Source organism: Osmerus mordax, chromosome 23, assembly GCF_038355195.1.
Source record: "Osmerus mordax isolate fOsmMor3 chromosome 23, fOsmMor3.pri, whole genome shotgun sequence".
Lineage (NCBI taxonomy): Eukaryota > Metazoa > Chordata > Actinopteri > Osmeriformes > Osmeridae > Osmerus > Osmerus mordax.
In genome coordinates, this window is record NC_090072.1 from 1,959,244 (window position 1) to 1,971,743 (window position 12,500).

Here is a 12,500-nt window from a genome sequence, read left to right on the forward strand (position 1 = left end):
GCAAACAGTCCTTCCTTGAAGTAAAGGGTGGTAAGGTTGTACACATACACACACACACACACATACACACACACACTTACACACACACACACACACACATACACACATACACACACACACACACACACATACACACACACACATACACACACACACACACACACATACACACAGTGCAGAAGCAGGAGTCTTCTGGGGATCCCTATTTCCTCCATCTATGAGATAGATGAAACAGATGGAAGAGAGAGAGAGACCAAGAGAGACAGAGAGAGGGAGATGGAAGAGAGACCAAGAGAGACAGAGAGAGGGAGATGGAAGAGAGACCAAGAGAGACAGAGAGAGGGAGATGGAAGAGAGACCAAGAGAGACAGAGAGAGGGAGATGGAAGAGAGATGGAGAGAGACAGAGAGAGGGGGAAAGAGAAAGAAAGAGAGGGAGATGGAAGGGGAGACTCTCTTCCCACCCTAAGACAAACAGGCACACTCACCTCTACAACCTTCAACACACACTCTCTCTCTCTCCATCTTTCTCCCCCTCTCCCCCGCTCTCTGCCTCTCTCTGCCTCTCTCCCTTCCTCAGACAGCTATGTGAGATACTGGAGGTAGATAGGTAGACACGGAGAGAGGGATGCAGGACAAAAGGACAGCAGACATCTAGATCAAGGTCACATACCCCTCCTTTCTCTCTCCCCCTCTCCTTCTCTCTCCCCCCTCTTTTTCTATCTCTCCCCCTCTCAACCCTTCCATCTCCCACCTCTCTTCCTCGCCACCCTCTCTCCCCATCACTAAGCCCCCTTTTCTCTCCCTTTCCCCTTTAACCCCTCCCACTCCCTCCCTCCCTCCCCCTATCTCTCTAGAACGTTCTCACACATCCAAGAACAGCAGTTGTGGTTTGTTGGGACGGAGTCAGTATGAGGGGTGGGGGGGGTGATTCCGAAAATGAGAACAGGAGAGGACAGGAAAAAGGGAGGGAGGAGGGAGAGAGGAGGGAGGAGGAAGGAGGGAGGGGAGAGGAGGGAGGAGAGAGGAGGGAGGGATGATGGAAAGAGGGAGGGAGGGAGGTGGGAAGGAGGGAGGGAGGGATGACAGTGTGTATAGGTGGGTTGCACAGCGCTAGCTCACTGCTGTTTGTTAGAAACTGCTGTGTGGTTGTCAAGAAACGCACACAGATGCACACACACGCACACACACACAGATGCACACACACACAGATGCTGCACACACACACACAGATGCACACACACACACACACACACACACCAGCGGCAGGAAGAGCTATGAGGGAGGAGTGGGAGGGAAGAAAAATGAGAGATGAGGGAAAGAGAGGAAAGTACTTTTTAGGAACCCCTTTCTCTCTTTATTTCTTCTTGTTACGTCTTGGTCATCTGTCCTTGCAGTGCTGTTAAGGTAAGGGGGGGGGGGGGTAAGGGGGGGGGGTGTCCCAGCATCCCCAGGTAATGGTCTGGTTTAGGGACCCTAACAATCTCCTATAATCTATCCTAATCTAGCCAAACCATAAGAGGTTTCTGATCCTACTCTTATAGGGTGAGGTCAGAGGACCCACCGATAACCTGACCCTGACCCCTGACCCTGACCCCCACAGATTACAGGAGCCCAATCAGGATGGCGTGGGAACAGGAAGTGAAGGCTGCTTCTATGGAGGGAGAAAGGAGAGAAGCCTCTTTAATGACTCTGATAGAGAGAGGGATGGAAGGAGAGAGGGATGGAAGGAGTGAAGGAGGGATGGAGGGAGGGTAAGTATGTTGAGATGGATGGAAGAAAATAGGGATATTGATGAGATCTAAACATTTGTTTTTATTTATATTTAACTATATTTAGTTGAATTTGATATCCACTGTTTTAGACATGATCTCTGATGCCATTCAGACTCAGTATTTTAAAGTCTAGGAGTCCCCTTGTATTTGTTGTGATGAATCAGAGCTCATTGGGTCATGTTTATTCCGAAAAGAAGCATTGAGAAAAACAAACTCACTTCCACTGTCACCCAAACCTTCTAGAATCCATCTTAGGTTCTGAGACTTCCAGCATTCCGCCAGTAAACACCACAATGAGACCTGTCTTAACAGTGTGTGTGTGTGTGTGTCTACATACGTGTGTAAGACAGACAAAGAACATTAGAAAGAGTGTGTGTGTGAGAGAGCGTGTGTGTGTGTGTGTGTGTGAGACCCTTGAAAGCTTTAGACCAAACACTGCGATGGCTGAGTAAATAAGGAACTAACTTACAAACACACGCTGTTTATCTTCCACTTCAGAACAAAGTGTGTGTGTGTACAAAGCGGGGTGGGGGGTGGGGGGGGGTGGGGGGCGGTGAAGGATTCAGAGAAAAAAGACACAGAAAGAAAAAGAGAGAGAAAGCCAGAAGGAGAGAAGAAGATATTTAAGAAAATTAGCGAAGAAACAAACGAGTTAGATGGAGTGAATGAGGCTGCTTCACGGAGAGATAACAGACCGAGGGATGTAGAAAGAGGGAGAAAAGTGGATGATGATGAAGGAGGAGTAATTAGCTGTCTAAACACCCGTGGTTTTGTTGAGGGTCCTTCGCTGCCCGTTTAGCCTAATTCCATTTTGCCCCTCATTCACACCACGATGCAAATTCTCCAGCAGATGACTTCCACACACACACTCAAACAGTCACACATGGGTATGTGTGTGTCTAGCAATGTCTGTGTACGTGATTGTGAGCGTGCGTGATTGCGTGTGCAAGAGTGTGCACGTGTGGTGAGTGTGTCTGTGTGGTGAGTGTGTGTGTGTGTGAGAGAGTGTGTGTGTGAGAGAGTGTGTGTGTGTCTGTGTGTGTGAGAGAATGTGTGTGTGTGTGTGTGTCTGTGTGTGTGAGAGAGAGTGTGTGTGTGTGCTGTCTGTGTGTGTGAGTGTGTGTAAGTGGATAGGGATCTGCAGAGGGCAGAGCAGTGTGTTTGATGCATGTCAGGGTCTTCTATAAACCCACCATACGAGAACCTGCATACCCTCTCAAGACAACACACACACTCACACACACACACACACACAGGCTTCCACGCACACACACTCACCCTGAGAGACGTCACTCTGTGGGCTAGACCCCGATAAGGGTGATCTGATGAGAGGGGTTACCTAGTGTGTGCATGTGTGTATGTTGGGGGGTGGGGCCTGTGTGCGTGCGTGAGAATGTACGTCTGTAGCCATAATAACCAGACAGATGAAACACGGCTTGATAGAGTCCTCCCCTTTTCCCTTATCGTCCCCCCTCTTTTCTCTCTCTCCTTCCTTTCTCTCTCTCCTTCCCTTTCTTTCTCTCTCTCCTACCCCTCTTTCTCTCTACAATGGATGATGACATTCTACAATGTCATCATCCTTTACCCTTTTGTTGAAGTCTGCTCTTTCTCCTCCCTCCTCCCCCCTTTTTCTCCGGGACAGAACCTAAATTCCACCTTTATCTCACCTGCAGGGAGGAAGGGGGACCTGGAGGGCTGGATGGAGGGAGTGGGTTGGTTGCTTTCACAGTCAGTGGTGCAAGGAACTGCAAGGAACAACTTTCTAAACACCCCACACACACCCACACAGACTTTGAAAGGGTCTGGATGTGTTGTCCTGTTGTGTGTGTGTCTGGGTCAGATAACAGTGTATACCCTCTGTGTGTGTGTGTGTCTCTGTGTGTGTGTGTGTGTATGAGCAGAGGGGGAGGAGCTAGCACTAGGTTAATCCAATTGTTGGAATTCCTGAGAGATTCGTTTTGCGTGCTGAGACAGAATTCCAGGTCAGCTTGTTGCAGTCTGACTCACTAGGGGGCGCAGGAGAGAATGCCGTTTGGGAAAAGTCACAACGGGAATTCCAACAGCAGGGAAATCCTTCCATGGTTACACTGAAGAGAGAGAGGGAGAGACAGCAACGGAGAGAGAGAGAGAGAGGAGAGAGAAGAGAGAGAGAGAGAGGAGAGAGAGAGTGAGAGAGAGAGAGAGAGAGAGAGAGAGAGAGAGAGAGAGAGAGAGAGATGAGAGAGAGAGGAGAGAGAGAGAGAGAGAGACGAGAGAGAGAGGAGAGAGAGAGGAGGGGGGATGGAGGGACCGAGGGAGGGAGAAACAGAGGGATGGAGTAAGAGAAATGGGAAGGTGTGCCAGAAGGAGAAGAGGAAAAGGGGGTGGGAGTGGGAGATAAAGAGGGCAGACCCTCTTCTGCTCATCCAGCCATCCACCATCCTGGCTGATGGGGAAACACATGGACGACACTGAAATGCTCTGACAGAGGAGAGTCAAGGACCTTTTCATCCTTCTCATCTCTGTCTCTCACTCTCACTCTCCCCCGCTTCCACTCTCTCGTCCTCTCTCTCTCTATCTCTGAATCTCTATTCTATCTCTTTGTCTCTCTCTCTCTCTCTCTCCCCCTCTCTCTCTCTCTCTCTCTCTGACACACAGTAAAGAGCAACATGGAGCCTGTGAACTCTCCTCTCACTTCAGCTTCCTCTCCTCCCTCCTCTCTGCCCTCTCTCCTTCTCTACACTCCCCCAGTCCTCCTACTCTCTGCCCTCTCTCCTTCTCTACACTCCCCCAGTCCTCCCTCCTCCCTCTCTCTGCCCTCTCTCCTTCTCTACACTCCCCAGTCCTCCCTCCTCCCTGCCCTCTCTCCTTCTCTACACTCCCCCAGTCCTCCCTCCTCCCTGCCCTCTCTCCTCTACACTCCCCCAGTCCTCCCTCCTCTCTGCCCTCTCTCCTTCTCTACACTCACCCAGTCCTCCCTCCTCCCTGCCCTCTCTCCTTCTCTACACTCCCCAGTCCTCTCTCCTCCCTCCTCCCTGCCCTCTCTCCTTCTCTACACTCCACCAGTCCCTCAGCTCTGCCGCTTCATCCTTCTCTCCTCTCTCGTTCCTACCCTCCTCTTCTTCGCTCCCTCTCCACCACACCTCTCTCCACGGGGGCCAGAGAGAGTGGGGGGGGGGCTACATTCCAGAGAGGACAGCGGAACCTCCAGGAGCCAATTACAGAGGAGGGAAGTCCATCATTCCTTCCTTCCCTTGTAGGAACCCCCTGGAAACCATGACAACCATGAGAGGGAGAGAGAGCGAGAGAGAGAGAGAGAGAGAGAGAGAGAGACCAGCTGTGGTACCCGGTCTGCCTATCCAGACACCTGGCTAGACAGCAACCCAGATGAGCTGTACTGTCAGAATGCATCGTTCGACAAAGCTTTACTGGCACGACTAAAGAGTCCGCGTGACAGCGCTGTCGGCCCCCGCCACATGTCACCTGGGTCTGTGTTGGGGTCCAGGTCAGGTGACCACAACATGACGCAGATAGACATAGGACAACATAGAAACTGAGCCCACCTATGTCACACGGCAGGCAGGTTCTACAGGCTAGATTTCTATCTGAGAGGAGTCTGCTGTGACACACACAGTCCCCCTCCTGAGCCATGCCGGATGGGAGACCAGTGGGAGTGGCCATTATCGCCGATAATGAATATTCATGAGGCCTGAAACATGAATATGCGCTGGTGAATGTCAACGCGTCCAGCCCCGTGTTCCGGACAGAGTCTGTGCAGGTGGGCTCGACCCCTGACAGAGAAGTGTGTGTTATCGTGTGATTACAGCTGGATGACACAGAAATGTAAACTTGTCTAGCCCAGCGTAGCCTCTTGTAAAAGCAGAGGATGAGAGAGCGATAACGGAGGAAGAGAGAGAGGGAGAGATAGAGAGAGAGATAGAGATTTTTTCTTTAGAAATGTCTGCCTTTGTGATAATGACTTTGATATGTTTATCAAAAGTGTCATCGATGAGTTATGAATTTGAATCGATTGACAAGAGATAATGTGATATGAAATTCAACAGTGCATCCCTTTGAAGAAAGGATGAATAAATATCAATATAGAATTAATCTGTTATTTATCGATAATCGATTAAAAAAAAACAACAACAAAAAAGAAAAAAGCTTATCAAACCTTTCTGTTATTTTTTTTAACTATGCCAATTATCTAGTTTTTCAACTGATCAACACTTGTACCAACTGGCAATTGTATTACTCTAACATAGAATTGACAGTTGCAGAAGATTAACTTAGGAAGTTTGCTATTGGATAAAACTGTCATTATCTCACAATCTTTTAATTTGCTGCATTGTGGTTTTACAGGAATATATTAAACACGTGATGTGCCCTGAAAAGAAAGCGGTTAGGGTAAAACACTCACACCGACCTTTGGACATCAACTTCGTTATGCGCTTCAACAGTTGAATAACAGTATGACTTTTCCGAAGCACAAAACAGTAACATATTTGACGACAATTATATGAATTTAAGCTCCCATCTGGCCTAAAAGTCAAACATAACATATAGGTATTGCACGAATGAAATGTTGATACCTAGTTAGACGATCACATGTTGTAAACACTAACATGGGATACTCAGCGAATTCGGCACATTTCCAATGACCATAACGGCAAAAAAAAAGGAAAGTGGGAAAAAACGTGAGTACCGGCGTGTTTCTACAAGTCCTCCAGTGCAGAACACTGCTCTGAAAAATGTGATGCGCACGACAGCCACCATCCCCGTAGCCTTGTAGAATTCAACCCTAAGCGGGTGCGCACAAACCGTTTAACTTGAGCTTCAGTTGCTTCCTCTTAAATTTGTTAAACTAAAATGCATCAAACCCACTTTGTTATAAATGTGCAATAACGTCATCAATTGCAATTACGCTTCACCTTCGGGAGTTGGTAGAACACGATAACGTGTTATTAGACCGGCAACGCAGACTGCACTTGTTAAAAGTTCTCTATTAACTACACTAAATTCAAACTAGATGCAGTCGAGCAGAGGCCCGGCTCGGACTGAGCAACATGTGGTTGTTTTAAAAAGTTATTATTCTTGGACAAAATATTACTGTTAGAAAATGATTCGCACTTACCGCTGACTCTGACTCCTGTACCGCGACGCACAGTGCTATGAACACCAACCCCGCCGCGAGGCTCCGCAGATTCTTCAAGTTTCTTATTCATTTTTTTAAAGATTCCGCTGGCTTATCAACGACAAATCAACTGAAAACACTCAGAAGTATTGTCATATTCTTCTGCTAACTTTTCTAGTACCGTTTGGGGAGTTTTCTAGAAAGTTACAGACAGATTCTTGTGAGGGCTCCAAGCCGTCCAGTACTAGGACCGTTCCCTTCTGTTGCTCGGACAAACTTTTTCTCTATCGACTTGCAAACCTGCTAGCCGGATCTACTTCTGAGGACTACTTTCAGCGCACGGCTCAGTTCCGACACTTGCTCCAAAAAGTCCACGTTCCACTTCCCAAAAAATCGTAAGTTAGCAAAAATATTGAATACACTTATTTTGTTTAAAATGCAAGGATACAATTGCGATCTAAGTTCAAAGAACACGTCTTTCTAAGGAGCAAGTAGCCTATTACAGTAAGAACACCACCAGCGGAGATAACTTATGGGGGCGGATTGATACTTCGACGGTTTGTGGGGCCCACTTTTTTAATGCCTCAGGTTACAAGAAACGTTTTAACTACAAGTAAGTTTTGACATTAAACCTTTTGGCCCGTGTGGCATTTGTCAATGCAGCCCAAACATGTTGCATACCTTACATATTATTAAGGTCAACTATTCATTTACTGACACGTTTCAGAGGTTCAAAACGTTCCTAAAACAACCAATTATTTAGCCTACCATTAATGTAGGCCTAGTTGATTAAAATGTATGGTTTAAGCGGTGTGTGTCCGTTTTATGTTTTTGAGTATGGATATGCCTAAATCATATTGTTTCATATATTATGCTATGATAAATGTTTGATCGTTGATTAACATGGATGACAACACATGTTACTGAATGCAATAAGTCCAACATTACGACGCAAGTCTGACACTACTATTCTCACACTATTTTGTATTTTCGTTTTATTTTAGAATCAGAACCAGAATCAGGAAGGGTTTTAATCGCCATGAAAGTTTGCAGACAAGGAATTTACATTGTCAGGAGGGTGCATACATTCAACATATAGGAGTACATCTTAAATAGGTGGTGTAAGTTTAAACAAGTCTTACTATACTATACAAAAGGTACAACGTCTAATTAACTAATACTAACCAATACTAAGGGGACAGGTATGTAGAATAAAAATAAATATAAAGTATTAAATAGCTATAATGTACAATATAAAACATTTAGAAATACAAAGAGGGTGCTTAGTGCAAATATGACATGGGTGCAAAAATGGCAAGGGTGCAATATATGGCAATGGTTTAAAGTCTATGGTTTAAAGTCTGTGGTTTTAACTAAGCTACCACCACACAAAAAAAGGAGTTGAAGATATCAGAAGATATCAAAAGAGTGTTACAAGTCTAAAAGATTCTCAGTTTTATCTGGTGCGCTGAAAGAGAGCGAGCAAGTGCCACAGCTTTGTGATTGACAGGTGGTTGATCCCACCCCTTCTCTACAGTCTCGTGCTCGGCCAAGTACTTGCGGAGCGTGAATCAAGTCGGGTTAGGGAGATAGTTTTCACAACCCTACTTTGGTGAGTTAAACCCTGCAATGCTTTAGCGCTCGAATCGCCAAACTACATTGTAATATTAACGCGTTTTTATGAAAGTAAATGTTGGATGTATTGGTTGTCTCTGAATACTTTTATTTTAGTACTTTCTTTCTCTCTCTACCCCTCTCTCTCTCTCTCTCTCGTCTTGTCTCTTCGTGTTTCACCCGGGTAGATGCACCGCTTCTGAATTCTTCAATGAGTGCGTTTGAAGTCACTTGCAGCAGCTTGCAGTGAAGAACGTCGCGAGGCAGCGGAAAACGACCTGCGTTTTTACAACAAGTCGGATCAAAATGAATACCTGGTGCGTCTAATTTATTTCGAAAAGTACCTCTTCACCTAGCTTGTACTTCTACTGCTCTCTACAAACGGTTTGACTGGAGTTACTTTAAAGCCGTGTGCTTCATGCTACATAGAATAATCTTATCTTGAATCGTTTATGTTGAATGCCAATAGCACATTAACTGTTGTTTCACTCTACAGGATTTGTGTATTGCTTGTAATCTTGGCGGCTGAGTCCACACAGGGGGTAAGTGTTGTCTGTTTACCTACACTTCTGTTCTTGAAGTGCGCTCAGATACATTATAACGCTATACCTTTTTGACCACGAGTTGTATGTTTTCTACGCGTTGCAATGCGAACTTGTGACAGATTCCATTTGTTGCAAAGAGTTTGTTGTCCCGTTTTATGTTCGGGGCTAACTGTCGACGTGCACCGTTTTAGCCAACAGCAAGCGGAGAGTATACTGAGTGAAACATTTCGACCCGTCTTTTTCAGTCCTAAATGATAGGATGCGTTGTAGGCTGCATTCTGACTTTGTTTAGATATTGGTTATCTCAAGGATAGAAACATTTAAGAACTTAAACGGTAAGATACAGTTAGGCTACAGCTTTTGTTAAATAACGTATTCTCCTATTTATGGTGCTTCAGATGTAGGCTACATTTGCTTAAATCTTCCGTCCAGATGTAACTCAGTAGAGTATTTATTTTGTATCCTTTGCTATTATGTGGAGAGAATCGATATTGTTTTGTGTGACTTTTGTGATCAAATCGTTATTTATATTGGCTAGCCAAAATACCAACGGTGTCTTAATTTTTTAATTTTTTAAATGCTCATACTAAATGCAACTCATGCAATACAGTTGTTTCGTGTTTCGTGAATAACACCGCGGAATATTCAAGTGGGCCCGCTCACTGATAAGTAAATTACGTTTCCACCCACCTCATGAATATTCACGAGACATGTGCACACCACAAGTCTTCGTGTTATTGCTGCATGCAAATGAATATGCAAATGATCATTTATTTTTTAACATGCTTTTACATTCAGCAGGTTTAACAAGTAATAAGCATTCCTCTGACACTAAATGTATGTGGTATTACACAGTTGTCTTATCATCTTTCTTTTTTATCTTTAATATCTCTAGGAAACTTATATTTTATTTTATGGCAACTTATATTTTATTTTATGGCAACTTATATTTTATTTTATGGCAACTTATATTTTATTTTACGGCAACTTATATTTTATTTTATGGCAACTTATATTTTATTTTATGGCATATTCTATTCTAATCCCACTTAGTACTGCTAGTTTATGTACCCTTAGTATAGATAGTCCACATATTTAAATTTAGGTATATGTTTATTGTATGCACCTTCCTGCCAAAGCAAATTCCTTGTCTGTGCAAACTTTCATGGCGAATAAATCCCATTCTGATTCTGATTCTAAATCAGATTCTTAGCATCTCAGGAGAAGTGGTAGGAATTGCAGGTATTTGAATGGAATAGTGAAAGGTTTTGACACGTGGCTAGTGACTGATGGGGTCAGGGAGTCAGGTTGAAACAGAGAAGCTGCCTGAAGATGATGTCATAACAGATGATTGAAAGAGTGGCTTTTGTGGGTTATGCTGACAGTAGATCATGTTGGTGGATATATCAATATAGAACCTGACTTTAACGGCTGAAGCCTCTGCGATGATGTCATCGGGTGTCCGCTGACCGTTCGGCCGGCTTCACCACGACAACGGCGTTGTGACAGCCTGTTTGGCATTGGTCCAGTTCAGAGTGTCTGTGTATGAGAGAGAGAGAGAGTAACAGCTTGTTTATGTGTTTGTTGTGTGTGCGTGTGTGTGTGTGTGTGTGTGTGTGTGCGTGGATGTGAGTTTGTGTGTACGTGTGGATGTGTGTGTGGTTGGAGGTTTCTGGTGGTTAACTTAAGATAACAGATGGTCTGGTGCGTGTGTCTGACTAGGATGTGCTGGAGCGTGGACTGAGGTTAGATAGGGAGTCAGGTGGCTGAGCGGTGAGGGAATCGGGCTAGTAATCCGAAGGTTGCCAGTTCGATTCCTGGTCATGCCAACTGACGTTGTGTCCTTGGGCAAGGCACTTCACCCTACTTGCCTCGGGGGAATGTACCTGTACTTACTGTAAGTCGCTCTGGATAAGAGCGTCTGCTAAATGACTAAATGTAAATGGTAGATAAGATAAACCACTTCCCCTGCTGAGTTTGATTTGAGAGAGAGAGAAAGAAAGAGAGAGGAAGAAAGAGGTCTAAGATGTGGTTCCTTATGTTTGGGATCTACGCAAACCTTCCACTGTCTTTAGAAGTTTCCAGAAGGACCAAGAGATGTCTTCAGTACTCACGCTTGGATGAATACCACTCTTACTAAAACATCATTTGATGTGTGTCTGGTTGTAATCCTGAAGTCAGCTTCTGTGTGTGTGTGTGTGTGTGTATAGGGGGTACACCCTACACACAGTAGAGCAAGTATCTGTCAGTTATCTAGAAGCCTCCGTTAAACACCCTTAGTGAAGGATATATGTAAGCGTGCAAATGCACACAATCATCCAAACACGCTCTCTCTCTCTCTCTCTCTCTCTCTCTCTCTCTCTCTCTCTCTCTCTCTCTCTCTCTCTCTCTCTCTCTCTCTCTCTCTCTCTCTCTTTCTCCTCTTCATCCTCTCCCTCCCTCCCACCCACCCTGCCACCTCCCCCCTCTCCCCTTCTCCCAGGTGGAATTCCAGCCCTGCTTGGTAGAACTTGTCAGCCCCCCCAACACACACACACCGCCAGCAGGTGCCCCCCCCCCCCCCACACACACACACACACACACTGGAACATTCCATGGTTGAGACAAGGAACTGATCACTGTTTGATTTGCAGACCCTCCCTCCCTGCCTCCAGTCCTTTCTCTCTGAACACTCCCTCCTTTTTTCTTTGCCCTCATTACCCACCTACTCTCCCTCCCTCCCTCCGTCTCTCTTTTCCTCTTCCTCTCTCCCTCCCTGCCCCTCCCTCCCTCTTTCTCTCTGTCTCTCTCAACATTTCTCCCTGCTGATTTGCATAGTCTTGGGCAGAGGAATGTGATCGAAGCCCCCCTCTCTTCAGGTGTGGGGTATGGGGACTGCCAGGGGCAACACTTAGCCCGGGTCTAAATCACCCTGAGATGGGGCAGATAGCCAGGGCTTTATTAGAAGGTGATTTACTCCCACACTAGAGGTTAAACAAACCCCAGGAACAGGGCTGTGTTACCTGGAGGAGGGAGGGAGGGAGGAGGGAGGGAGGGAGAGGGAGAGGGAGGGAGAGAGGGAGGAAGGGAGAGGGAGGGAGGGAGGGGAGAGAGAGAGAATGCGTGTGTGTGTGTCTGTTGTGTATCTCTGTTTGGGATCCAAGACTGAAGGCAGTGAGGAGTGAGATAACACACTCCCTGTCTTTTCTGAAATAACATCACTTCATGTAGGAAGGGGCCCTCACCCCCCCCCCCCTCCTCTCTTGCCTTATGGCTCCTGTGGGAAATATATCACCCACGCATGACCCCAAATCACTCTCTCCCCTCTCTCTCTCTCTCTCTGTCTCTCTCTCTCTCTCCATAGGGTTTTCTCTCCGGTGTCGTTCCGGGCTTTAGAGCCGTGGTTCCTGACAGCGAAAGAATTAGGAGAACCCATAAAACTACAGCGAAAAAATTAATAAAACCCATAAACTTA

General features: G+C 45.9%; 2 protein-coding genes across 3 annotated transcripts in view; one reads left to right on the forward strand and one right to left on the reverse strand.

The window, feature by feature from the left end:
- Nucleotides 1-12,500, reverse strand: part of col4a5 (collagen, type IV, alpha 5 (Alport syndrome)) — a 56,052-nt gene that overhangs the window by 24,777 nt on the left and 18,775 nt on the right. The window lies entirely within an intron of this gene.
- Nucleotides 8,472-12,500, forward strand: part of col4a6 (collagen, type IV, alpha 6) — a 73,714-nt gene continuing 69,685 nt past the window's right edge. For both annotated transcript variants that reach the window (XM_067261268.1, XM_067261269.1), the window contains exons 1-3: nucleotides 8,472-8,499; nucleotides 8,690-8,818; nucleotides 8,998-9,052. The gene's annotated coding sequence lies outside the window, so the exon portion shown is untranslated. The remainder of the gene's footprint in view (nucleotides 8,500-8,689; nucleotides 8,819-8,997; nucleotides 9,053-12,500) is intronic.